This window comes from Sylvia atricapilla, chromosome 4 (assembly GCF_009819655.1).
Source record: "Sylvia atricapilla isolate bSylAtr1 chromosome 4, bSylAtr1.pri, whole genome shotgun sequence".
NCBI lineage: Eukaryota > Metazoa > Chordata > Aves > Passeriformes > Sylviidae > Sylvia > Sylvia atricapilla.
The window spans coordinates 30,685,136-30,712,468 of record NC_089143.1 but is presented as its reverse complement, the minus strand read 5'-3'; the positions used below and the strand labels follow the sequence as shown (position 1 = coordinate 30,712,468).

Genomic DNA, 27,333 nt, shown 5'->3' with positions numbered 1-27,333 from the left:
CCACAGGCTGCCATTGTTTGTAGTTCTGACCTTTGCTACACACTGTGCTCACAATCTGCTCTGCCTTGGTGCCTAAGCAAGACTCAGACCCAGATGTCGGTGTGTGATAAGGGTGCATATGCACAGGGTTGCAAAAATGTTGATTCCTCAAAAATGTGACTGGACTGAGGTGGAGATGAAGGATGGTAATGCCTCTCAAGATGGTGATTTCCTCTTGTTTTCTTTCAAAAGCCCAGAGAAGGATTTGTTTTCACACCTTAGCCAGAAGCCAGACTGCAGCACCCCAAGTCCTGCCAGGCCCTGCCAAGGCAAATGGTACTATTTGACCTTCTGCAGTCACTTCCGTTTTCATCAGCAGCTTTGTAAATGTTTCTGGGCAAAGAGACATAATCTTCTTCTATGATACCTGCCAGGAAAATCCTCCTGGAGACAGCCCCACATTACATGCCTGCTCCCTTGTCCATGCTGGGCTCTGCCTGAGGAATGGGATGAGTCTGTCAGGTTGCGCATCCTTGTTCTTCCTGGGGAGCATTCAGCCTCTTCAGCTACTGATATAACCAGACAAAGTCACTCCAAACGTGGGGCTCCTGACCTCCCCAGCCTTTTCCTTTGGGCTTATCCTACTGTGATGTAAACTGAATAACTCCTACTTTATAAGGCAACGAAAAGGCTTCAACTACAGGTGAATATACAAAAAAGCTTGGGTAAAAAAGGTACCGTGTGGTAAGTAGTATTTAATATTTACATGCAAAGACTTTCCATTAGGATTAATTTCCCTTACTTTGATCCTAAAATGGTTTAGGCTGGAAGGACCTTAAAGACAATCCAGTTTCACCTCTTGCCATGAGCAGGGATACCTTCTGCTAGAACAGGTTGCTCCAAGCCTCATCCAACCTAGCTTTGAACACTTCCAGGGATGGGACCATACTTCTGGCCATATGAAAGTCAGGAATGGGATCTAAATGTTGCCCAGGCTCAAAGGATGGGCTGAGGTTTACTCCTGTGCTTGAGACACTGATGAATCAATTCCCTGCTCCAGCTGTGGTCTGTGTTGAGCAGGTCTCTGCAGTGTCGCAAGTATCTGTCCCACCTCTGGCTGGCTGCTTGCTTTGGTCTGAGTTTGTCCCTAAGGAGATGGAGAGGGAGGAAAAGGACTTTTCTCTTTCAACCCACTCACCCCTGGGACTACTGCCTCTGCTGCTGAACCCAAACAGCAGCCAAAGGTCACAGCCTCAGTCCTCAAATGTCCCAGAAGAGGAAGTGCTGTACATGCTGAAACTGTCTCCTCGACAAAAACAGCAAGACCAAGCTGCAGCTGAGGTTTAAGCAGCCTGACCTTGAGTAACACAGGCCTCCCAGCTTGTAGAGAAAGGTAAATGAGTGATTTGGGGTGGGAAGGCAACAGTGGGAGATCTGGCTTCCAGAAGGGCAAATCTCTCTGGATCTTAGCGAAAATTTCTTCACTCTAAGAGTGGTCAGTCATTGAAACAGGCTTCCCAGGAAAGTGGTGGAGTTCCTGAGAGTGCTCAAAAACATGTTGGTGAGGCACCTGGGACATGGGTTAGTGCTGGCCCTGGCAGTGCTGGGTTAAGGGTTGGACTTGATGAACTTAAAGGGTTTTTCCAACCTCAGTGATCCTGCGATTCTGTGGTGATGCTCCACATGCTGACAGCACAAGGAAAGGCATGTATGTGCCCTGCACCTCATGTGGGCATTGCCAGGACCTCTGGCCCAGCCAGGCTGGGTGGGGGCTGAGCACCCAGTAGTGGATGTAGCTACTGGATCTGTTCTGAGGATAGGGAATGGGTCCCTGGGTTGAGACCAGCAACCCACTGAGCGTGGTGACAGCTGTGAGCTGCAGCTTATAATGGGCACTGACACAATCCCTCATCATGGGGACATGTCCTGCCCCATGTTTGTCAGCTCTGAGCTCATGCTGGGGCTGAGGAAACTGTGCTGGGGGCTGCACAGAGCCTGTCTTCATTTCATTCCTTCCTCATCAGGGCATCTTGGCTTAAAGCATTTGAGTTGAAGCCTGGCTCTTGCCAACCTCCAGGACAACCCCAGCATGTCCTGCACCATCTGCCATGTCCATATGCCCAAGGTTTTATCCAAAGGCACTCTGCACATTCCCCGGACACCATTCTGGGTGTGTGGGTGTGTGTGTGTGTGTGTGTGTGTGTGTGTGGACAGCCCTCACAAAGTCTTTGCGCTGAACGAATACAATAATTTCATTTTGTGTCCAAAAGGAGCAGGTGACCCAGAAGAGACATTCAGCAATCCAAGTTCAGAGTGGACATGGTTAATCTATTCCAGGCAAGCAGTACAGACAAGAGCCCACAGCACTTAACCAGGAACTGGTTCCTGGGGAGGGTGACTCAGGAAGTGAGACCATAGTCCTGGTTAATGAGATCATTTGTAGCTGTTTCAAAAGGTGTGAAGAACCTGCTTGACCTTTTTATATGGAAAAAGTCCATGGCCTTGTTTTACACAGTGAATGGGAAGGTCTAAGCCCTGGAGAAAGTAGTTACAGGCAGGAAATGTGACTGGACATATGGACAGGTGGCTGTAAGGACCTGGTTGCAGAGAGAGGCTGGACCAGGGTAATGGACTGGCCTGGCCTGATTTGGTTTGGGGGTTTCTGTATGCTGTCTTGTCATGGGAGCAATGAGAACAGGGGCAGGGCAGAGATTTTTAGGGGTAAAACAAGGAGCAAAATGATCCCAATACTTGACCAGGAGCTGCAGAAGAGACTTTTGTAGAAGTCTTGAGCTCATCAAGTCATCAGCCTGGATCCTGACTGCAAATCAACAAGCCTGGCTCCCTGGGAATATGGAGGAATTGGTTTGTGAGGAGCTCTTCACAGCATCCCATGAACTGGCAGTCAGGTTCCTGAAGGAAATTTGTCCTGTCCAGTGGAAACATGTCCCTGGCTGTGCTGTATCAGAAGTTCAACAAATGCAATGTGTTTCTGTGAATGTTTTTCAGCAGTCCACAAATCTACACATTCTGATGGGGAAAAAAAAATGCTTGCCTGGAAAATTCCCAAGCATCCTGGCTGGCTCTGTATTAAGAAATGTGACAGCATCATGCTGTCCATCCCATCCCTTGGGTGTAACCTCATCCAAGACCTGAATAACCTGTCACTCTTGGATAAAGGCTCTGGCTCTCTGCCCTGGTTCCCCTGTCCCCACTGAACTTGTTTCCACAGATTTTCTGCCATGAACATGTCTTTATCTTGGTCTCCTAAGGAAACATAACTTTCATGAGCATACTTTGCTCAAGTATGGAAGAGGCCTGGCTTCATCTGTGACCTTTGTTCTTTACCTTCCCTTGAAGCATTTGACCAACTTCCACCAGATTTCATGGCAAGAGTCACAAATATAAAGGTTTTACAAGGTGGTGGTTGACTTGCACTAGAGTGGGATCACAAGGCACGAATCCACATGGAATTATTAGGCATTGGCAGCTTTGTTGCATGTTGAACTATTGCTCTTTCTCCACTTCTCTTTTTGTCCCTGCAGGGTGAGATTGAAGGGCCAAGGAAGGTGCAGATGGCTGGCAAAAGGATTTTGCAGGGTTATCTCCCTTTTGACTTTGATTTGGGCTCTGTAGTAGATCTTCCTAGCCCCAAGTCAGGCTGGGTGCCTTTGCTTTCCCTTCTGGATGTTGCTCTGCAGAGCAGAAGCCATGAAGCTGCTTTCCAGATCCTGCATTGGCCTCCAAAAGCCTCTGAGATTCAGCTGCTTTATAAAAGGAGGAGAATTTTTCATGTTAATGTAGCACTTTTGACTTTGCTGTCCAGAAATCTACAATGTGAAAACAACAAACATTCCTGCTGTAAAATTTATGTGCTCCTCAAGGGATCACAGGGAGGCTCCAGGAGCAAACTCTCACATGTTTGGAAGTCATAAGTCAGCCCTTCAGCTGAAGGCTGGAAAATTCAATGGATTTTGGTGTGCATGTGACTTGATAAAATCTGGGTTTCTCCACTAATTGAGCAACTGCACGGTGGGGTTTAGGAAGCTGATGAAGATTTGGACACTCCTGATGACAAGGTGTGAGCGGCAATGTCCCTTGTCCTAGAAACATCTCGGGTGAACAAAATGTATCAACACAGAAATGAGATGTTTTCTGGCATCTGACAAAACCTGTGAGCTCTGGCATCCAGACTCTGCCCTGATTGTAAAATGGCCACAGCCACCACCAAAAGCAAGAGTCATGCATTGTCCACACCTACACAGGATGTCTGGAATAACCTCCAGGAGTCACATCCTACAGGGATGCCAGAGCCATTTGAGGATGGAGTCCACTCTGCCAGGAGTGTTTGGGCTGAATGACTCCTGTCCCAGCTGCATCTTGCAGGAAAGAGGCACTTTGTAATGGAGCCGCAAGCTCCATGCTGCCAGCCAGGGCTTCCTTGGAGAATCCAGGTGCTGCCAAGCCACCCACTGCTCCTGCTCTTCTGGAGACACATCTCCTTCCACTCCTGGTTTGGAATAGGAGTCTCCTCCCTAGCCACCCAAATATGCAGCTGCAGTGCCAAAGAGGCTTTTCACAACCTCCCGTGTGACAGTGGTAGACGTGGGGAAGGTGATGATGTCAAGGGTGGTTGCTGCAGCAACCCCAACATCAGGGTGTGTGCACCCTTTCCAAGAATGTGGCTGTGGAGTCACAGCTGAAGCCTCAGAGAGGATGGACAGAACACAGGGATCAGCTCAACATTAAACCGGAAAAAGCAGGGGGAGGAGAAGTATAGGAATGAGCCACAAAAGGAATTGAGGGGTACAATAAAACCAGTATGATTAAAGGCCTGATCCTGCTGCTGTGTGCCACCTCTGGGAATGGCCACCAACTGACCTCAGGTTTGACCAGCAAGCACTCAGTTTCTTGCTGAGTTGGTTTGACCAAGCAGGGAGACTCCAATGAAGGAGGGAAGGCCACAAGCTGCTCTTGCAACCCTGACCTATGTCGAAAGTAGAATAGAAACCTCTATGTTATTAGAAGAGCTTTAATTTTAAAAAATACAGATGAGGCACCCTGGTCTCTGTCTGGGGATTCATGGAGAGGATCCCACTGGAAGGCAGAGAAAGACAATGAAGCAGCACAGACTGGGGCTCTTTTGTCCTGACAGGTTTGAACTTCCAAGCGCAGAGTGTGGTGGGCACAGGGCAGTCAGCACATGGTGATTGATAGCATGATTATGGATGGATGCCATTATTATGGATTATTGTGTCTGTGCCATCCCTGGAAGTGTCCAAGGCCAGAGCTTGGAGCCACCTGGGATAGTGGAAAGTGTCCCTGTCCATGGCAGGGGGTTGGAACTAGGTGGCCTTAAGGTCCCTTCTAACTTAAACCATTCTTGATTCTAAGAATACATGATTCTGTGATCTCCTTGATGGATTATGTCAGTGACAGGTCTGCAGAAAGGTTTGAGGATCCTAAGGGATGAATCTTAATGCTTCAGGACCCCACTGCACCCCCCTCTCCTGTGAGAAAAGCACCCTGCTAGGCCTTAATGTGGAAAGATGTCAAAATTCTTTTTTTGCACCTGAGAATGAACCAGGCACAGCACTTACAAAGCTGCATAATTCAAGATCTCCAGACTCTGCTCTGGACTGCAGCCCAGAGGTGCTTTGTCTGGATTTAGTAATGCTCTCTGATGTGTGATATTTAAAAAAATAAGGACATATATAAAATTCCCTGAGTGCAACAAGGAGAGGGGTCAGCACGTTCCTGGTTCCCAAGCTGACAGCTCAGTTCTGTGGAACAAGGATGTGTGATGGAATGAGAGAGGTCGGCCAAAGGATAGGCCACAAGGCTCACCTGGATTTCAAATCCCTCTGTTCCCTTACAAGCCCAGGGAATCTCCAAAGGCATTCTCTGCCTTCCAAACACACAAGAACAACAAACTGAAAGGCGTCTCTCCAAGTCTCTCTCTGACTGAAAACTATTAGCCAGATAAGCTGAATATTCTTCTTTTAATTTAATTTGAATAGCCAAAACATACTGTGCAGGCAATAGATCTGATGTTTCTTGGCTAGCAGAGATGATTAGATATCTATAACTATATGCTATGAAGTGCTCTTGCTACAATAAATAAAGGTCAAAGGCAAGACACTTCCTGCTACTTTTGCTGACACGTGGCTGCCATTTAGTGATTCATAATCTCTACACACAGCTTGGCACACACGGGATTTTTTTTTTTTCATGGGAGCTGTTTTCCACTTGTGCAAACACAACAAAGGATTTAAAGGGACCTGCTTTGAGCCACCTCCACCACCAGCAAGATTCAGCGAAAGGTAACAAAGATGAGCAGGACTATGGGCTGTAGGTTGAACTATGCATAAGTGGGAGCTGATTCTCTGCTGGCTTTTAGGGGTCTTCAAGCTGAAAAACGTTTAAACCTATGCCTGTTGATTTTTTTATAGCTTTTTTTCTTCTGTATATCCCAGTGTCTTGTGAAACTGCATAAACACTGATGTGTCTGAGTGGAAACAATTGCTGGGAGATAAGAAAACTTGATGGTGTTTGGGTAGGATTGTGGTGGGCTGTGGTCTTCTGCTCTCCAGGCTTGGATTTAGTTGTGAGATGGACTCTGATGAGACAAATTTCATTATCTGGACGGGACAAGGAAAAAATAGTACAAGAATTAAGTGTTTTGCCATTTTGGGTCTGCTCTGTGGTTTGTAAAATGTGTTGGTAGCAGGTGTACAGGGGCAATTGCAAAAAGATGTGAAATACTCTTTATATGAAGAAGAAAGTTGGGCATAAGCTGCTTGTTTCATCCATCAGGCATTCTTAGTTCTGAAGAGTTAAGTTGCATAAGATTGTGGTTATTTATTCGAGACAACTTTTTTCCATTTCTCTGGAAAATATCTGCAAGATTCAGACAAACCTGAAGTATCAGAACGTGGAGAGTAGCTGGGTATTTGGGTGTTTGTCCTGAACGCAGTGAAAAGGAGTGACTTTTAAATGCGCTTTCACAATTTCTCAGACTGTACTAAACTCTGCCTCGTCTCCTATTTTGATTTGTTTCAATGACCTCATAAGATGTTTCCAGCTGGAGGTGGACTGGGGGAGGTGCATCTGTGAACAAGTAATTCCATGGAGGATTGTCTGCTCCCTTTGGTGGCCCATCCACTTCATTTCCTTCTGGTAACTTTATTTTTCCACTGTGTAGAAACTTTTCATAAAAGTTCAGGGAAAGTGGTTTGAATTCTGTTTGGGTGAATTCACCATGGAGTCATGGAATTGCAGAATCATGGAATGGTTTGGGTTGGAAAGGACCTTAAAGCCTATCTTGTTCCACTCTCTGCCATGGGTAGGGACACCTTCCACTATCCCAGGGTGCTCCAAGCCCTGTCCAACCTGGCCTTGGAGACTTTCAGGCATGGAGCAGCCACAGCTTCTCTGGGAAACAGGTCTCTCCACCCTCACAGGGAAGAATTTCTTCCCAATATCATCTAAATCTTCCTTCTTTCAGTCACTTGGGATTTGCATTACAGCCCAACTACTTAGTTGTGCAGCAAGAATCCGTCCTTGCATGGGAGCCAGCAGCTGAGGGGCACAGGAGAGAAAAAGCTGTCTGGGGAAGGGGAATCTGAGGGGAGCCTTGCAGTCCGTGGTCCTAGTGACTGAATCATGCTGCTGATGTCATTTATTAGGGCTGTTTCCTGCTGAGGAAAAGACTCAGCACCACACGGGTCTCCAGCCACTGCTGGCACACTCCGGAGCAGTGAATCACTGGTGCTGTTTGCTGAGCTGAGTCACTTGCGTGGACAGGGACCTCACAGAAAATATTCCTTGGTGAACAAAACTACTCCAGGAACTCAGTATTAAAAAAAAAAAAAAAAAAAAAAAAAAAAAAAAAATCCAAGTTCCTTTTTGGCATCCTTTTCCTGATGAAAGGAGAATTTTTCTCAGTGGAATATCTCTGCTCCGAGGTGGTGTCTGGGTGCAGAGTGACCTGTGTTTCCAGCTGGGAGAACAAAGGCAGGGATTGTGTTTGAAGGCTGTTTGTTCAGCGTCCCAGTAACAAGACTTTGGGCACCTGGAAACTTTGGCAAGCAAAACTTGTATTTCATTATTTTTTTTCTTTAATTTTCAACCAAAAATTCAATAGTGCAAGGAGGGGGGAAAAGTTGTTCTAAGGCAAATTATCACCTGCTCACTTTAATATTGGCTCAGACAAATAAAAGAAGAACTGAAAAAGCACACAAAGGAGGTCTGGAAAAATCCTGTGTTCAAGGGACAGAGTAGTGAGGGAACAGCCAGTGTCTTGGCTCTACAGAAACTAGTGGCCAGCAAATGAAATTAGTGGGATACATCCATAAAAGTGGGTCCTCATGCAATGGGTAGCTGAGCTGGAAAAATCTTTCTGAAGGATATTGCAGATCCAAAAAGGTTCAGGAGGAAAATTGGCAACTGAGAGATGATGGAATTTATTGAGAGACATCTTCTGGGATTTACTAAGTAGACAAATCCCATTAGCCTCAGGACATCCCTTGAGGTGAATATAAAGAAGGCAAGGACAGCTCGGGGGAGATGTATTTTTTTGTGTTTGACCCAACTTCGAACAACTGCTCATGGCCACTGGTGTTATTTTTTTTTTTTCCATCAATTAAACCTGAAGCAGGAAGAAGAAAAATGACCTTGGCCAATAAAGCCATGGTACTTTGCACCATGTGATCAGAGCTGGGAACAGCATCCCTGGGCACGAAAGGCAGGAAAGTGTCCCTCATGTAGGTAATCCCAGGTGTTTGAGGTGCCTCAAATGATACCAGAGAGCACCTTATGAGGATGCTCAGCTTTGTCTTACATTTTCTTTCCCAGGTCACTTCCTACCTTCATCTGCACCAGCCAAAGCAGCTTCCCAAGCTGGATGGAGCCTGGGCCAGAGCACTGTGGCTCTTTTTATTTTCTTAATGTGTCCCAGCAACACTGGGCAGCCAGCCTGGCATTTTGACTGAGATTTTAAAGGCTTGCTATTACTGATTTCTCTTTTTCCATTTCTCTCCCAGCAACACTGGTTAATTTTACCTTTTTTGTTGTTGTTGTTGTAAAAAGCTTGTTTGCCCTTCCTTTGGGGACTGGGACAAAGGACATAGCTCCTCAAAAATTATTTGGTTGCCAGATCTCTAGCACCATCCAGCTAGCACCCATAACCAGCTTTAGTGTGCTGCTACCTCTCTCCTTCCCCACCTCAGAGCCAGGCAAAAATGTTCTGTTCTTTTGGGATTATATCCTGGGGATCTGAATGTCACAGCAGGCTGTGCAGTTTAACACAGGAAACGTTTGTGCCTGCTATTTAAGAGAAATAAGTTGCTCATGTTTCCCTGGGAACCAGCCCATCAATCGAGCTCACTTGACTCCCCTGTTATTAAAATGAAATGTGAAAGAATAAATGGATATATTGCACGCTGTGGAAGGGCAAAAACGCTATTTGGGTGTATTTGGATCCAAAATACGCATCTGTATGTAAAGAAGAAGTGTTTTTTTCAGCTTTTTTTTAGATGGATGGCTGTTCTTTCAGATCACTTTTCCCGTCAGTGTTGAGTCTCCGCACACAGAGCTTGGAGCTGACCGTAAAAGAGCCCCCTGTAGCTCAGCAGTTGTCTTATCATGTCTGTGTGCAGGTTATACACAACACTTGCTCCCCAGGCCCCCTGGCACTGCTTTCCTGGCTGCCTGGGTTCTTTATTACACCTCCTAGGCCGTTCCTTCGGAGCTTTCCTCTCCACCCCAGGAGTGTTTCTGGCCTCACCTCGTGCGGGTTTACAGCAGGGTTTGCCTTTAAGACCTGCCACGGGGAGAGGCGGCAGGTTATCCGTGGGGCAAGGCTATTTTTAGGGAGTGCAGTGCCAGGATGGCTCACAGCTCTTGGCAGCCAACACGTGCGGAGCACAAAGGCAGCTCTGTGCTGAGGCCTGCACAACTCGGCACTGTCAGGAGCTGGGAGCCAGGCACGGGCAGGGAACAGGGCACAGCACGAAAACGGAGCTGCTCTGGGCAGGGAGAAGGGCTGAGAGCGGCGAGGAGGCTGCTGTGGGCACCGCGGTGCCCAGGCAGAGGAGGGGCTGCAAGGACTGGGATGGAAACGGGAGGTTCACAGCATCACTCTCTGGCTTTTGCAAGTATCAGCCCTCGGCTTTTGAAGGGAAATATCCAAACCAGTAACATAATGCCTGGAAGAGAGATATGTTATCTGAAACACCTGGAGTGCTGGAGATCCAAAACGAGACTAGTTTGCATTTTTTCCACCGTGGTTTCCTCTACCTGCTGGGAGATAAAGGCAGGAGCTGCGCTGCTGTCAGCCGCAAAGCCTCCTCCCAGATTTCCACATTCAACGCTGTTCCTTTGCACCTGCCAGATTTTCATTTCCTGGATTCTTTTTGTGTTTGGAATAGTTGAAGTGATTGTGGTTTCATGCAAACTGTGCTGAATTGGTGACAAATGGATGTAAATGTTCATAGCTGCTTTCACAAGAAGGCAAGTTGGATGAGATAAGACTGGATCTCCGGGGAATAACTCATGAAGGATGTGCTAGAGGTGCACAAAATAGTGATAAGTTGCTGAGAATCCAGCTGTTCACTGTGTCACACAATATAAAGACATGAAAGCATTGAGGGCTGTAGCACCTTTCCTACCAGGAAAGGCTGAGAGAGCTGGGGGTGTTCAGCCTGGAGAAATCTAAGTGGAACTTAGAGCCCCTTCTGGTGCCTAAGGGACTCCAGGAGAGCTGGAGAGGGACTTTGGACAAGGGCATGGAAAGACAGGACAAGAGAAATAGCTTCCCACTACCAGAGGGCAGGGCTGGATGGGATATTGGTAAGGAATTCTTCCATGTGAGAGTGCTGAGGCCCTGGCACAGGGGGCCCAGAGAAGCTGTGGCTGCCCCTGGATCCCTCGAAATGTCTAAGGCCAGGTTGGAAGGTGCTTGGAGTGACCTGGTCTAGTGGAAGATGTCCCTGCCCATGGCAGTGGATTGAAACTGGATGATCTTTCAGGTCCCTTCCAATCTAAACCACTCCCTGAATCTATGATTCTCTGATGAGTGGAAATAGCCAGATACATGCAAATCAAAGGATGTGCCACTGATATTATTCCTTGACTCATTGTCAATATTTACCCGAGAGAGCAGACCAGCTCATGGAAACAAAATACAAAGAAGGTTATTAAATACACAGGAACCATGTCTACCCCACAAAGTCTGTGACAGAAAATAATCAGTGATGAGTCCTGTTCTCCCACTTGTGGAGACTCAGGTTGTTCCCTGGCCAGCACACAGATATGTGGAGAAGATAGTGCCACCTTTTAATCTGCTTTCCTGCCTGTGCTCCAGGGAAAGCATTTCAATTTTCCTCATCCCAATGAAACCAAAAGGCACTTTAGGTACAAGAACTCAAAGAAATGGAATCACAAAGGATTTTTAAGTTTAGCAGAGAGAAATGTGTGGTAGGATAAGTAATTGGGACTTGAAACTTGACAGATATAATCCAGTAAGAGAAGCACATTTCAAGCTTTTTGGGTGTGTACTTGTTACCCCAGTTTATTGAGGGATTGCAAAAGATCTTCCACACATGGATTTTTTTTTTCCCATTGTTGAGATTGGATACTTTTCTCAGCAGCTATATCCTTCCAGCAATCCACGTAGGAAAGTTTCAAAGCTCTCAGGATATTAGAAGAAATTACTGCTTCAGCAGTCTCATTCCGGAAATCACCTTTCTAGAAGGGAATAAGGAAGGACAACATGGGAGGGGAGTTTCTCCTCACCTGGACCAGTTTTATTTCTAACCACAAAGGTGAGTTGGGTGGTTGTTCTGTGTCCAGATTGTTCATCATTATGGGGAAATATTTATGAGAGAGTTCCCTGTTACTTGGACAGCCTGTCAAATGATGACTGAATAGCAAGGTCATTGTTACTCATTCCCATGAACTGCTGCAGCTACACTGGGATGACGGGAAGGTCACAGGGGCTTTTTTAGCAAAGGGCAGACTCTGAAGTTTTGAATCTGCCTGTAGCCTGAATTTGCTTTCAAAGGGAAGCTGCTGGCCTTTCAGATTCCCTTTGTAGTCTTGGTAAATCTTTTATTGACTGGTTGTCAGGGGATTGTGAGGTAAAAGGGGAAAATACCCACAAGAGGTGATACTGTTGATCTCTGTTCTTCCTTGTTGGGCTTGTGCCTTGATTCAGATAAAATTTTCTGGTGGGATTTTGTATTTATGTTAGAATGCTTCTGTCTCCTGCACCGGACGTGGGTTTGGTTTTTCTCCTGGGAATGTATGTTTTTGTTTGAGTGCTCAAGTGTTCCTCAAGTGGGTGAATGAATCATGGAAATTCTGTATTATGGATGGATGGAAAGATAATAAAGCATTATATGTGGGCCCTCATGGTAAGTTTGCTTTGCAGGTAAAAGGGATTAGTCTTTCTCTAGTAAGCAAACAGTGTAGAGGATGGAAAAGCCAGCTGGGCTTGTTTGGAGTTGCTGTAGTTTTTTAAAACAGGTATTTTTTCCAGACTGTACATGGTGTCCTGCTTTGGGAAACACAAGCAGCTTTGTCACTGTATGTCACCCTGTCCAGGGCAGGAGGCAAAATCAGTACCAGGCACCCTTAGGATAATAATTCCTGGGTTAAAAAACTGGAAACTCCTCTTCTGACTTATATATTTTCTGTTCAAGTTAAAATATAGCTTCATTAGGATCCTGCCAGATGTCAGTGTGTGAGTGGATCACCCAAAACTTAAGTCAAACTCATGAGGCCTTTTCACTGCAGACACAATCCTAATGCCAAAGCCAAATCTTGGCAAGGGTGGTCAACCTCTGAAGCACAGCACACCCTGAGGCTCATATCAGGGGTCTTTGTATGGAGATTCCTGACTTCAAGTAGATAACAGCACTTTTCCCAACACTTTAAAATCTGAGGATGAAAAATGCTGTGCAACAACATAAAGGCAAAACCCTTTTATGCCAAACATCAAGAATGTAGTGTTTTGGAGCACAGAGGGGTACTCTGTACTGTCTGTTTTTATTTGCCACTCCTGCTCTCTTTTCAGCCAGCTGGATCCTTATCTTCCTAAAAAAGCTTCATGCAGGCTTAATGCTCATCTCACTTGACAGTTCTAGGAATGGGACATTATTTTGGTCAATAGAAATCTCAAGAACAATCATTTAATGGCTGTAAGTTATTATTTTGCTTGGCAGAAAATAGGAAAAATCAAAAAGCAGCATCAGTCAATCTGATAGATCTCCTTGGCCAGACTTCAAACATACCCCAAACCCAGACATACAGCTTCACAGAGTGCCCAGGTACCCTCCCAACTCCATGTGCCCACCATGAGCTCTCCTGATTTGTTTGCTAGATTCTTTCCCCATCTGAAGCTCTGTGTTGAAGGACACAAGACCTGAGCTATTTCTGTCCATTCTGTGGTGTAAAAAACCCTTCCAGAAAGAGATATCCCAGGCAATCATATGCTTTTCTTTCTTCACATCGATTATGTCTCTGGATTGCAGCTCTGGGCAATCTTTTCAGGTGAGTTGCACAAGGTCTTCTCCTCCCTAGCTTTGGGTTAGGCTCTCCAGACTTTTACCATTTGCTTTACATTTCAGTCATAAACCTGTCCTTCACTAGTGCTTTCCAGGAAAGATACTTTATTCACTGTGAGATCTGCCCATAAAAAACAAGTGTCAAAGGCACAAAAAGTGCTGATTTTAGGATTTCATCAAATTTCCTTGGACTACTGTCTGCTCAAGGCACCATCCTCAGCCGTATCTGTCAATTACTCTTCCTTAATGCATCGAACACTGTATTAAACATGGGCTGGCAAGGTATTTTAGCTTCATTTTCCAACAGGTAATTGCATTTCTGTGTACCCTAAAAACGTCTCACAGCATTCCTAGGGTTTAGGGCTGGCTCTGTTGCCAAATCTAAACTGCAGACAGAAGGTAGAGCCCAGGGGACTCCAAATACCCAGAGCTTCTAGATTTAGTTCAAATCCTTCACGTTGCAGCCAGGCGAGCTCAGAGCTGGTGCAGGCCCTGCAGCATGGTTGTTTATTTGCTGTGGAGGAATAGAAGTGCCATTCAGTAGGAATTGGCTCACCAGCTTTCCCAGCTGCTGGATGACAAGCATCCCTCACGGTTTCAGTTTCCCCGCGGGTACAGGGGGCACCAGTCTGTCCTTCGTGGCTCCTCTCTGGCTACGAACAAACACGGCCTGGATTTGAGGCAGCCCTGAGGGGCAGGTGTTGCTCTGTCAGATACTGAGAATTCCAGGCAGGAAATCCTGACTTCCCCTCCATCCTCTGCAGATAAGTATCTCCAAGCTGGACCATCAAACTGTCCCTATTTCCTTATCACCTCCTATGTTGTCCAGTCTGGTGGGAAGGGCTGCTCTTTCCAGCCTCGTTGCCAATTCCTCTTTTTCCAGATATAGCTGGTTAGAGCAGGGATATGGCTCATTTCCCTGATGTCCTTTAATTTGCAAACTCTGCTCCCATCTGTAGGCTTGGTGGAGGCCCAGTGCTGAGGCTGTGAGGCACATATGGGAGGGCAGAGCCCACCACTAGGCACAGGCTGGCTCCTGGGCTGGATGGGCACAGCCACCCCGATGGCTGGCAGGCTCACAAACCACATCCCGAACAGCATGTGGCCATACAATCATAGAATATTCTGAGCTGGAAGGGACACACAAGGACTAACCAGTCCAATTTCTGGCCCTCTGGCACATGACAACCCCAACAATCCCACCCTGTCCCTGAGAGTGTTGTCCAAATGCTCGTGGAGCTCTAGCAGCCTTGGGGCCATACCTTTCCCTGGGGAGCCTACGCAGAGCCCAGCACCCTCTGGGGGAAGAACCTTTTCCTAATATCCAACTAAACTCCATCTGGAACAGCTTCATGTCATTTTCTTGGTTCCTGTCAGTGGTCAGCAGAGAGCAAAGATCAGAGCTGCCTCTCTACTTCCCTTCCTAAGGAAGCTGCAGATCATGGTGAGGCCTCTCTTCAGTCTCCAGCTGAACAAACTAAAGGACCTCAGCCCAATCTTGTAAAGCTTTCCCTCTAAACCCTTCCCCAGTTTCATGCTGCTCCTTTGGATCGTCTCTAATAGCTTTATATACTTCTTGCATTGTCCCTTATCCTACACTGATTGTCAAACATTACAGTGGCTTCAGCACTGGATGCCTCAAGGAGCTTTGAAGGGTTTTAAGTCCAGTGGTGATGGCAGCATTGAAGGGCAGTCCAGGAAGCTCAGGGCCTGGAGGAAAACAGCCTGCAAGCACTGCAGATATGGAATTGAAAAGTTTGCACAGTTGTCTGATATCTGATGGAAGCTAGGGACCCCAAATCCATGTTATTCTTGCTGTTTTCCCCAGATGTTTTGGCTGGCTCAGCAACCTCAGCTCAGCCGTGCAGGTGCAAACCTCTGGCAGGTGGCTGAGGTGTGTTTTGTAAAACCTTAAAATGCTTGAAGACAGCGTGCAGACATGAGTGATTTACATCCAAGGCGCAGTCTTTCCTCCAGACTTTCCCTCCAGGCATCCAAAAGTAATTCCAGCCAGTGTTTAATGGGAAGGCTGCAGGATGTCTGAGTGTTCCAGCTCCATGGCAGACTCACATCACATGAGTTACACATTGCTCAATTCTGGTCACAAAGTTTTTTTGGAAAGAAGCTGTAATTTAATAAAACCTGTGTTTATGGGGCTGCTGCTTGGAGAGGAGACTTTTACCATGCAGCTGCATGAAAGGCATCAAATTCAGAAGGAACAGAGATGTCTTCCGTTTGCTTTAGGGCTCTGAATGCCATCTTCCAAATTGTGACACTGGGACTAGATTTTTTTGGCTTTCCTCTCCATTTGGAAGAAGTCTCCGTGGCACAGCCTCTGTGCCCAGAGCCACTTAGGAGTGTTCTTATTATATACAGAGTGCAGAGTGGTTTGGGTTGGAAGGGAACATTAAAAGATCACTCAGTTCCAACCTCCTGCCATGGGCAGGGACATCTTCCACTAGACTAGTTGCTCGGGCTTGGTCCAAACTGGTCTTGACTACTTCCAGGGATGGGGTATCCAATAACATTTTGTGTGTGTATATATATATATATATATCTATATAAGTTTGTTATAAATATATATACATATAAATGTGTATTATAGTATATATACAGTATATATATGTATACAGTATATATATAAAATATGTATTCTGTATACATATATTTACATTGCATATACATTATAGTTTGTATATACATGCTGGAGAAGGTCCTTTCCTAGCTTCAAGCCGAAAAAAGTTTAAAGCTAGCCTATTTTTGATTTTCTATAACTTTTTTTTTTTTTTTTTTTTTTTTTTTTTTTTCAGTTTATCACACTGCCTCGTGCAACTGCGTGCAACTGATATCGGTAAGTGGCAGAAACCAGATGGTGAGAGATAAGAAAGTGTGACGGTGTTTGGGTAGGATTGCGGTGGGCTGTGTTTTTCTGGTCCACAGGTTGAGCTTTAATTGTGAGGTGGACTCCGATGAGATTAATTTCATTGTCTGGACAGGAACAGGAAAAAAAAATTGTGCAGGAATTAAGTTATTTTCCACACTGGATGTGCTCTGTAGTTTGGTGAACGCCCCGGAGCAGGAGTATCAAAGCAGCCTTGAAGTACAGCGGCAACCGCAGAAGGTGAAAAAGATCCGTCCCGCTTAGGAAGAAAATTAGCTTTAAATGCCTGTTTCACCAAACAGGCGCTAACATCCTTAGAGTTTCACGTTCAAGCCGCTCAAGATCAGGAGGGGCGGAGGAGGCGGCGCAGGAGGCGGAGGCGGAGAAGGGGAAAGAGGAGGAGGCGGAGGCGGGGGATGCTCGAGGCGGAGCCGGGGCGGGCCGCGGGGGAGGCGGCTGGAAAACAGGCCGGCGCTGGTTCTCGGCCCGCAGTGCCCGCAGCCGCCGCTCAGCCGCGCCGGGAGCCGCTCAGCCGCGGGAGGCAGCGAGGCGAGAGCCGGGCGGGCGCCCCGACCCCGACAGTCCCCTCCGGCACCGCACCGCACAGAGAGGTACGCGGCGGGCGGCGGCCCCGGTCCCCTCGGAGCGTCCCCTCGGCAGGGTCCCCTCGGCCCCCTCAGCCGGCACCTGCGGCGGGAGGGCCGGTGCCGCCTCGGAGGGGCTGCCCGGCTCTGTCCCCGCACAGAGCGCCCGGGGACAGGGCGGGGGGCTTTGTCTGGGGGCGCAGAGCCGGGAGCCGTCCCACACGCCCGCCTCGCCAAGCCGCTCCAGGGCCGTTCCCTGTGCCCCGTCCCACACACCTGCCCGAGGGGTCATTCCCTGTGCCCCGTCCCAAACGCCACCCTGAGGCTTCAGCCCGGCGCCCCCTCCCAAACACTACCTGAGGGTTCAGCCCTGTGCTCCATCCCACACATGATCCCGGAAGAACCGGCCCTGTGCCCCATCCCACACACCGCCCTGAGGGGCCGTTCCCCGTGCCCCATCCCACGGTCCCACTTCCCCAAACTATTCCAGGGCACGTTCGGTGTGTCCTCGTTCCAGGCGCCCCGAACCACCGCAGGAATTTGCTGACCCTCTTTCCTCTGCCCCTCGACACCCCAACGCAGGTGCGGAGTTAGGTGTGTCATCCCGACCGCTTTTTATGGGGACTGTGGGAGAAAGGATCGCTCTCTCGGCTAGGGGCAGAACCGGCGTGGTTGTGTTGGGATTTTGGGGTGGTTTGGGTGTTATTTTTCCCCTCCGGTGTGTTGATGTCAGTGTGTCTCCCGCATGTGACACGAGCCCGCGCCTGCCCGCGCATTCCCCGCCTCGGCGTTGCCGGTGATGACACCGGGAGGAGAGGCTGAGTGGGGAAGGCACCGTGCTGGCCATGTGAATGACGAGCGGCGAAGGCTCGCTCCCGGCTTGTTTGTGTTTCTGCTGCGTTTTTCGTGTTTACACAAAGCTGTTACAATACCGGGGGCTTGGCGGTTCGCACCGATCTGGCGTTTTCAGTCGAATCCATCGACTTCTGCGGAATTGCTCCGGCTTTGAGATCGGTGTGGTAGATGAGGGATTAGTCCTGAATGCCAGGTGGTAAAATGCACGAAGCCAATTGTCAGTTACTGAAACTGACCTCAAAACAAAGCTTTTATTTACATTCTCAGCCCCATACACAGAGCTGCTCTGCTGCATCCTTGCTTTACTCATCCCAAAAATGCTTTTTGTGGATTATAGACACGCTGTCTCAAACCTGGTGCCGGGACCAGCTGTAATTGCCTGATCTATTAGATGTAAACACAAGCTTTACATAAAAGTGAAACCATATGTATCGTCTAATGCATGTCCACTCTGTGATCCTGCACAAACAAAGTCGAGTCCAGAGCCCTGTCCTTAGCTCACCCTGTTGATCCACTTTCCTGTAGCCTGTACAACGCAGTCCTGTTCCCAGAGTTACCAGACAGGTTTAGTGGAGAACAAGAAATCAGCCCAGGAGCATTTCTGTGTATTGTGCAAGAATGCTGTTATGTTCTCAGTCCTTTACAGATGTTGTTTTATTGACTTAGTGATAACATTTTGCTCTCCTAGGTCCTTTTCCCTTTCCAGATTGTTAGGCCAGCACTTACTAATCCTTTGTGGCGCTGCTGTGGAACAGATGTACTGTGTTTTTTAGGGAGTAGCACGCTCTGTGGTTTCAGCTGGCTTTGCCTCTAAAAAAAAACCAGCACTGCCTTTCCCTCGTGCCGCTGTTGTGGAGTGGGTAGCTGGACTAAGAAGCCTGTGGATGACTACTGAGCTGGCAAAAATGCAACAGGCTTGGTCTGACTCAGTGTCTGGATCCAAATCATTGTGTGAGTGATCAAATGTTTACCTGGACTCCTTTGGGGTCTGGAGCAGCATCCAGCTGGTATTTTGGCTAAGCTGTATGTGGAAAGGGGTGTAGAGGTCTGAGGCTTTAGATGCTAAAAACGCTGGCTGATACTGGGTGCTGTGATCGTTCATCCTTCTCCATCCTTTGGCTCCATGGAACAGAGGCTCTGGAGCTGTTCCACTTTGTGCCATGCCTCCCTGAAACTCTGAAGTGTGCCGCTGGAGCACCACAAATACACTACACGTGTCCTGGGGTCCCGTGTCCTCAGCCCTGCTGCTGCAGGCACTTGTGGTTATCTCTCTCTGGTTTGAGCTGGAAGCGCTTCCTCCCCATTCTGTCTCTCCCACCAAAGTGTCAGGAGGTAGCTGTGGTGTATCTGAAACTCAGTGTTTTACTGGGATGGAGAAATCTCATTTCACCTGATGGCACTCCAGGGGTTGAGGTAGAGTTTGGAGAACTCTGTCAAATTGTTGACATTCCTTACAAACAGCAGATGTGATCGTTTCTGGACTCCCTGCAGTATCTAAGAGGTGTGATGGTGCTTTTACTGACCTCCACCTTAGCCATGTAGTCTAATTTGGGTTTTTCTCACTCATCCATCCTCAAAAGCTATGGGACCCCTGCCCATCTCTGCCTCAGAGGCATGGAGGGCTATTCCTGCTGCCAGCCTCAGGAGCATATCTACCTGACTCTCAACCCCACTTCCATAATTTCATATTTTCTGTTCCTGTCATCTCATTGAAAAGTAATTCCTTCTAATCAAATTCGAGGTTCTCCAACTAAATTCCTGCTGACCCAGGTGAGTGTCTAAGGAAAACTGTGATGCTGACTTCTGAAGTATGTGGAATTGCTTTGTATGATTGGGTTATACAAAAAAAGAGAAGTATTTTTCTCTGTTTTTTTCACAAGTATTAAAATGCAGCCTGCTGTGTTTCACAAATCTCACTGCTGTCTCCTTTTCTCAGTAATTGTAATTAACAGACCAGAAAATGGAAAAATGTAGAAATACTCTTTCCCACTGGCCACAAACATTACTCCTCTCCAGAAGTTAATGAAGTCAAGTCTATGGAAATTAAATAACTGATATTTTTTTTTAGTTCTGTTGGTGAGCTAAAACATTGTCAGAGTTGTAAATAATAAATGAAAGAGCTGTAGAGATCTGCTCTTGGAATTGATGTGGGTGAAGAATGGATTTGAACTCTTCTTTCTCTGAAGAGTCTAAACCTCTGGCTTTAAGATGTGGCTGAGGGATCCGTCCTGCTTTGCTTGCATGCAAAAACTGATCTAAGCACAGCAGTAATGTGGGAGAGAGATGGTAACCCACCATGAGAATAGGGAATAGAAGCATAAAAATCCCAAATGCAACCGATTAATCAAATTATGGAATCCTAAGATACAAATAGTTTACAAGTGACACTTGAAAATCACCTTTATGGTGTTCCCAGGCTGTGTTATCATCTTTGTTGTCTTCCTCTTGAGGGAACACAAAAATTTTCAGCTACCTTGATTTTGTGTCCCATTTTCATCGGCTCTGTTGCTGTGTTGGCTTTGCTGTGTCCAGGCATTCTGTGCTCTTTCTTGAGGGCACTGTGGGTGTGTGCGGTGTAATAAATCTTGAGTTCATAGGAGTCTGTGGAAATTGGTTGAAAATTTTTTCCTTTTTAAAAAATTTTAAATAAGCTAACATTTCAGTGATTGCTTCTTGTTTAACCAAAGATTCCAGAAATACCATGGTTAGGAATATGAACCACTTGGAAAATAAATCTTCATGGCAACTCTAGTTACCACCATGAGTGTGGGTAGCACCTGAGGAGCACATTGATGCAGTGCAGGTTTTTCATATGGTGTGTGGCTCTGCTCTGGAGAGTGGCTTTAGAGGAACCTTATTATGAGGTCCTGTTGTTGTTTTTCCATGAGAGCCGGTGCCCTTGAGGGCCCCTGGCATAGGCTTGGGCTGGAGGCTGGAGGAGCAGTGCAGGTGGGTGGCTGAGAGAGCCAGGGGTGTCCACCTGGAGAACAGAAAGCTCCCATACCTTTCACCACCTTCCAGTGCCTAGAGGGGCTCCAAGAGAGCTGGAGAGGGATTTTGGATAAGAACCCGGAGTGACAGGATGAGAGGGAATGGCTTCCCACTGCCAGGGGACTTTTAGATTAGATATTAGAAAGGAGTTCTTCACTCAGACAGTGATGAAGCCCTGGCACAGAAGCTGTTGTTGCCCCATCACTGAAGGTGCCCAAGGCCAGGTTGGACAGGGCTTGGAGCAACCTGGGATATGGAAGATGTCCCTGCCCGTGGCAGGGAGTGAGAATGAGATGATCTTTAACGTCTCTTCCAACCCAGACCACTCCATGATTCAGCCAGCAGCTGTGGATAACACAGCACACAGGGATTTTATAACAATGTATTTGCTGTCTGAACCCGACAGCAGCATGACAAGGATGTTAGCTTTGGGAGATGTGCTCTATATAACGGTGACCTTTTCCTCTGGAGATCTTTAAATGCAGTGAATGTGGTGGTGTTTAGTGAATTTTAATAATGGTTGTAAGTGCAGTTTTGGTGTTACTTTTCATGGCGACTTGAAGTTTTTGTTTTGGGACATGTTGGGGCCAGGGCTCTGAGGTTGCAAGGATGGGATGGAGGGGAAGTTGTAAGGATGCAGCAGGGAGTGTCTTGACTTTGAGAAAGGCCTGGGTTACTCTGAAGGTGATGAGCTCTGCAGCAGGAATGTAGTGCAAAAGGGGTCAGAAAGCCCCTCCCTTCTTTTCCTGCTGGAGTTTGATCCCTGAGCTATTCTCGGGTAGTTCTCTGCCACCAGGCCCTACTTTAAAGTCTCAGTTAAACAAGGCACTTATTGTTGGTGCTCTCTAATTCCAAATGGTGGTAGCTGGCAGCTTGCTGGGTCTGAGGGAGACAGATTGTGCAGTCCCAGAGTAGAGATTTACACAGGGTTGTTGTTGGATATTCCCTCTTTGGGGCAGTTTAACACATCATGCTCTGAGACCACGTTTCTCCCACTTCCTGGAGTAGAAGGATGGAGGGAGCACTGGGGGCCGCAGAACAGATCAGTGCCAGAAAGGGAGTGAAGAGATCTCAGCTGTGGAGGGCCCTAAGGAGCTGAACTGATATAAACCCAGACAATTTCTGCTTGTGGGGAATTTTTGGTTTTGAAACTTACATTTCTTTATCCAGTAGGTCTTTTAAGGGCTGCAAAGCCTTTATAATGGCTTGAAAAGTTCATTTAATTCCACTTCTAGTGTGTGTGTGTACTTACTGAGTTCAAAGGCAGGAACTACCTTTTAAGAAATAACAAAATATTTGTTTTCCTGCCTGATGAGGTAGAAAACTAAATGGATGTAGATAACTTTTGAAGAATGGATACCTAGTTGTTCATTTCTTCACTGCTCATTATTCTTCATAATGCCAGATTTTCCCTAAGTGTATCCTCTAGTTTGAGCTGAGTGGCATGGAATAGTGTAGGTTGCTGGCAGACTTGGAATGACTGAAATACCCGACAGGATATGGTGATGTTTGCACACTTAGAGAAGGGGAGGGAAAAAAAGCATGTTGTTTTTAGATCATGTGTGTTGTGAAGTACTTACTCAAGCTCCCTTGTAGCTGATGTAGGCAGAAAATGCCTTGTGTAAGTGAAGCAGATAGTCCTAGCGTATCCCTAAACAGGGAATTGCATAGAAGAGGAGTTTCTTTTCCTTTATAAGAGTTGGTTCAGTTAACATAATTTTTCAAGGCCGGTGGAGAATGGATTTTCTCCCAAAGAGGTTGCACATTCAAGCATGCTCACCTGATGTTTCTCTTGGACGAGTATTTAGTTTGAAACTGAATTAAAAATTCTCCTGTCCCATGGGATGCATGTTCCAGGATATAGATGTAACCTCCTGCTTTGGTCTCCAGTCTTCTTCTAACAGGATTTTTTTTTTTTGAGATTAGTCACTGTTGTGATCCCAGAGGAATCTGCCAGGAAAATGTGCCTGGTAATCCTTTGTTTGAAGTCCTGAAGCTCAGAGACCCTTTGGGAAAGCCTGGCAAGCTGGCACGAGGGTTGTTTTGCAAGAGCCTGGCTTTAGGAGAGGAACTGCCCTGAGACGATTTCTCTGAGCTGTCCTGTCTCCAAATGCTTGTTTCCTCTCTTGCATAACTCTTTTGCAGCCGTCAGAGCACAGGCTGGCGGGTGACTTAACGCAGATTTAAGATGCTACTTCTAGGAAAAGGGGTCATCCTGTTCCTGTTATAACTGTGGGTGTGAGATCTCGGTCAGGGAGCCCACACACCTGGCAGAAGATGATTATTTTTATGGGGTTATTTTTTTAGTTGGATCCAGTCCGTGGCCTGTCCCATGGCTGCTGCTGTCAGCACTACACGTACAGTCAGGGCTGTCCTTTAAGGACAGTACAAACTGGGATCTAAGTTTTCTGGGATTGCATAACTGTGCCCTCAGATGTGCCAGAGTGTATGGACAGATACAGGTGTGGTTATAGCTGGGATGTGCTCACAAAAACACTCACATGGGTGAGTATTTCTCCCTGAGACCACTTCTGTCACCTTCCTCCCTTGTTCTGTAGACAGAGCTTGGAGGTTGACTTTGGATTTTCAAGAATGAGCCAAGAGGATTGTGTGGGGACACACAAGGAAGCAAAAAATCTTAAAAACCGCTTTGATAGCTTGAGCTTTAACCCTGAGATAAAGATTGGTACTTCAGAGTTTGCAGTTTACACTCTGCTGCTTGGATGCTCTGACCCCACGGGACACTTGGTGCCGTTCATTAATGCTTGCAGAAGCATAAAGTTCTCCCAGCAGACTAAATTAAATGTCCTTTTCTAGTCGTGAGGAGCTCACACCATCGCTCTGGTGTCTCTGCTTGGGCTTTGAGAGAAGTTGACAAAGGGCTGAGTGTGACCACGAGCTTTGGAGTGCAGCACTGGGTCATTACTCTTTTTGTCCCCTGATTCTCTTGGGGTGAGATCCAGGGCTGTGTGGTGGGCAGGGATCCAGTCCTGAAGATCTTAACACATGAAAATATTCCAGGGAGTAACAGAAGAAAGGCCTGAAGAGAAAAAAGAGAAAACTGTTCAGACTGCAGGGTGAGATGGGAAAGGGGCAAATGGGAGGGACAGTGGGGATGGGCTCCTGTTAATAACTGTCCCCATGCTGTGGGATGTGAGAGGGATTGTGTTGTTGGGAAGGCTGTGCTGGGGAGCTCCTCTTCCTGTGCCTGTTCTGTGAGTTCAGCTCTTTGTGTTCTCCCTGTATTGCTCCTCCAGGAATGAAGAGAGAACATGCCATGTTGGAACAGACAGCTGCTTCTCCAATGTATGATGGAAATAGCAGGGAGGCTTGCGTGCTTTGGGGCTGCTGCTGACGTGTTCTGTTGTCATATTTCTGTTACAAGCAAAGAGCTGCAGTGTCGGAGGGAACCTTAAGTTGTCTAATCTGACCTCCTGCTCCAAGGCTGGGTCAGATCTATCTAAACTTTCCCAGCAGATGTTTGTCCAAAGCAGTTGAAAGCCTCCATTAATGGACTTTCCTCATCCTCCCTGGGTGATCCTTGAAACTCGGTCATGTTTCTTGCCATTACCGAGATTTTCCTAGTCTCTGACTTGATTTCTGTGCAGCAGTTGAGAATTGCTGCCCTCTTGCCCTTTGTTACTGTACAGAGCGAGCTGTTCAGTCCTCTGGAGCTGCCTTTGGGAATCTCTGGGCTGTGTCTTCCTTGAGCTTCAGGGCCCAAAACTTGCCTGGAGTGCTGTGTCCGATACCTGTCTGTACTTAGCCAGCAAACGGCATTTTGCGACTCTCAAGTAGACATTGGGGTGTGATGAATGCATTTTAGTTTTGGACAGAGAGAGCACTGGTGAAGTGTTTTGTCATGGAAGGTTTTATTACGGCTTTGTCTCTTTACCAGCTATAAAAACAGAGCACGTGCTTTTCTTGCTCAAGCACTGTGCTTTCCATAGGGATGTGTTCTGGATCTCTGACTGTTCCAGAATAATTTCTCCCTGTCGTAAGGTAAAGGAAGTCCTTGCCAGCTGCCCTGACCAAGGCTTTCCCCATGATTAGCTCGATTACAGCTCAGCCATTGTGCTTTCCTGCTCTGACCTGCCAGCTGTAGCTTAGGAGTGACCTTCCCTTCTCCCTCCTGCCGTGATTACACTCTGTGGATCTGATTTTGTACCTGCTGTCCCTTTGTTCCCCTGAAGGATTCAGCTATTTATGTATTTCTAAAACTGGTAAAAAGTGGTTGTGAAGATTATTCTGAGAGGTAGCACTCAAATATAAACATGACAGAAAACAGATCAGCCAGCACTTAAAAACATTACTTGCTAAGGTAAACTCCTTCGCTTTATTTTTTTGGGGGGAAAAAAACCCCAAAACTTGCCTGTGTGTATTGTTCCAGGCATTTTTTCTGAATCTATTAACACCTCTGTTATACCTTTACTCTGTCTTTGGGAGAGAGTAGGACGTGTGTGTGAAAGGTTTGTCTGTACACAAGAGAGCCTTTGTCCTGAGACAACTGAAGAAGCTCTCACCAAAATGAAGGCTGGTCTGGACAGGTCTGAAACATCTTTTGGCATCAACATGTGTTTATTACTGTGGGAAGAGCAGGTAGGGAGGAGCAATCTCGCTTTTTTTGTTTGAACTATCAGTATGTATCTTTGAATGCCTCAGTGTTCTTGCAGAGTTTTTGTATGATAACTTGTGTAATTGTGAGTCCCCAGTTTCTCTTGTTCTCTTAAAAATTGCAGTGAAAGCTCTGGTGTTTACTTCCTTGCTTTTTTTCTCTGTCAGTTGCAGACACTGGGATCTTTAGTCAGGAAGGTATTTTATTCACAGCTTTAGAGTCTGCTAGCACTGAAGAGGTGTAGAGTGGTGTAGACTCTTGAGCAAAATCCCTTTTCCAGTGTTCCTTGATAAAGATTTCTTAGAAGTGAAGAGTGAGTGAAGTGGCTCAGGAGATTTGAAGCTCTCTCATCTGACCTCCTGCTTCAGACAGGGACAAAATCAAAGGTAGGTTTCTTGTGAACTTTCTTGGACCTTTTTTAGTCAAGAATAGCAGTTGATGTCATGCTTAGTGCTCTTCTGGTGGAATTGTTTTCCTTCCTTCTGATCAGTATTTTCCTCGCTGTCAGTGATTCCCATTGTATCTTGTCTTTTGTTTCTGCCATCCAGTCTGGCTCCATCTGCTCAGTAAATCTCAAGTAAGTAGTTGAAGACAGTAACTGGATCCCTCACCAAACACCATTTCTTCTCCAAGTTCAACTATACCCATTCCTCATTCCCTTCTCACATCAGGTGTTCCAGTCCTGTTGGCTGCTGCCTTTCCAGCTCAGTGATCCAAGCAAATTTGAGGCCACAGAGTCATGGAATCACAGCAATGGTTTGGGTTGGTCCCTACAAGACGTGGCTCAGTGAGGGGGGAAGGATTCAGATATAAACCTGAGAAAGTGTCACAATGCCTCAGAATGGTTTGGGGTTTAGAAGGGACCTTAAAGATCATCTCATTCCCCACCCCCAGCCATGGGCAAGGGACAGCTTCCACTATCCCAGGATGCTCCAATCCCTGTCCAAGCTGGCTTTGGACACTTCTATGATCAAGGGCAGCCACAGCTTCTCTGGGCACCCTGTGCCAGGGTCTCCCCACCCTCACAGGGAAGAATTTCTTCACCATATCCCATCTATCCTGCCCTCTGTCAGTTTAAAGCTGTGTGTTTCATCCATTTCAATTGGTATCTCCCCATTTTTCTATGTTGATAAGGCCTGGACTCTTGTTCTTTCCACTCACATTGATGGCTGTTATCTTGTTTTCAAGAGGATTAAAGCCAGAGTGTTCAATTCAAGAGAACCAAACTCTGAATTTTCCTGCTGGATGTGGAAGGAGAGGTCTCCCCTCAGGCTGTGTCCTGCTTACTTGCCTGCATTAGTCTGTTCTTAGGAACACCTCTGGCTATATGGATCCAGTAAATCTCACACTTGGTGTGTTTTAATTTGTTCTTCTCCACAAGGTACTCTCAGGCCTCCTGTTCCAAAAAGCATGGCAGTGAGCAGCTCAGGGCAGGACACTGCAAGCATAGCGGAGTGCTTTCAGGGCTCCTCCCTTGGGCTTCACTTCACTCACCTGTGGGACATGAATATCGCATTGAATATCACCATTTTGCCTTGACCTCTAAGAGCCTTTTCTGGAGTCTTGCTGCTCCTGTTTTTGTACTTGTACCTGTGGCTTCTCTTTCTTAATTATTTCCTGATGTGATACTGGACCAATGCATGAGATAATTTAGAAATTGAAATCTGTACGCCATGGTGCTTGGCAAATCCTCCCAGCTGATCATCGTTGGTTTTTGGCCATACATTCCAGTCTGTCATCCCGACTGGTAATGAAAATATTGCACAGATCTTGTGCCTGGCTGATCCGACTTTCCAGTGCCCTCCCAATTAGATAACAAACCCTTGATAATTATGCTCCGAGAAGGATGTTGACATGCAG

General features: G+C 46.8%; 2 protein-coding genes across 2 annotated transcripts in view; both read left to right on the top strand.

The window, feature by feature from the left end:
- The window catches only part of PANK2 (pantothenate kinase 2), a 118,718-nt gene extending 94,740 nt beyond the window's left edge, over nucleotides 1-23,978 (top strand). Inside the window, exon 8 of the transcript XR_010743444.1 lies at nucleotides 23,969-23,978. The gene's annotated coding sequence lies outside the window, so the exon portion shown is untranslated. The remainder of the gene's footprint in view (nucleotides 1-23,968) is intronic.
- The window catches only part of SMOX (spermine oxidase), a 49,670-nt gene continuing 39,176 nt past the window's right edge, over nucleotides 16,840-27,333 (top strand). The window contains exon 1 of the mRNA XM_066317446.1: nucleotides 16,840-17,039. The gene's annotated coding sequence lies outside the window, so the exon portion shown is untranslated. The remainder of the gene's footprint in view (nucleotides 17,040-27,333) is intronic.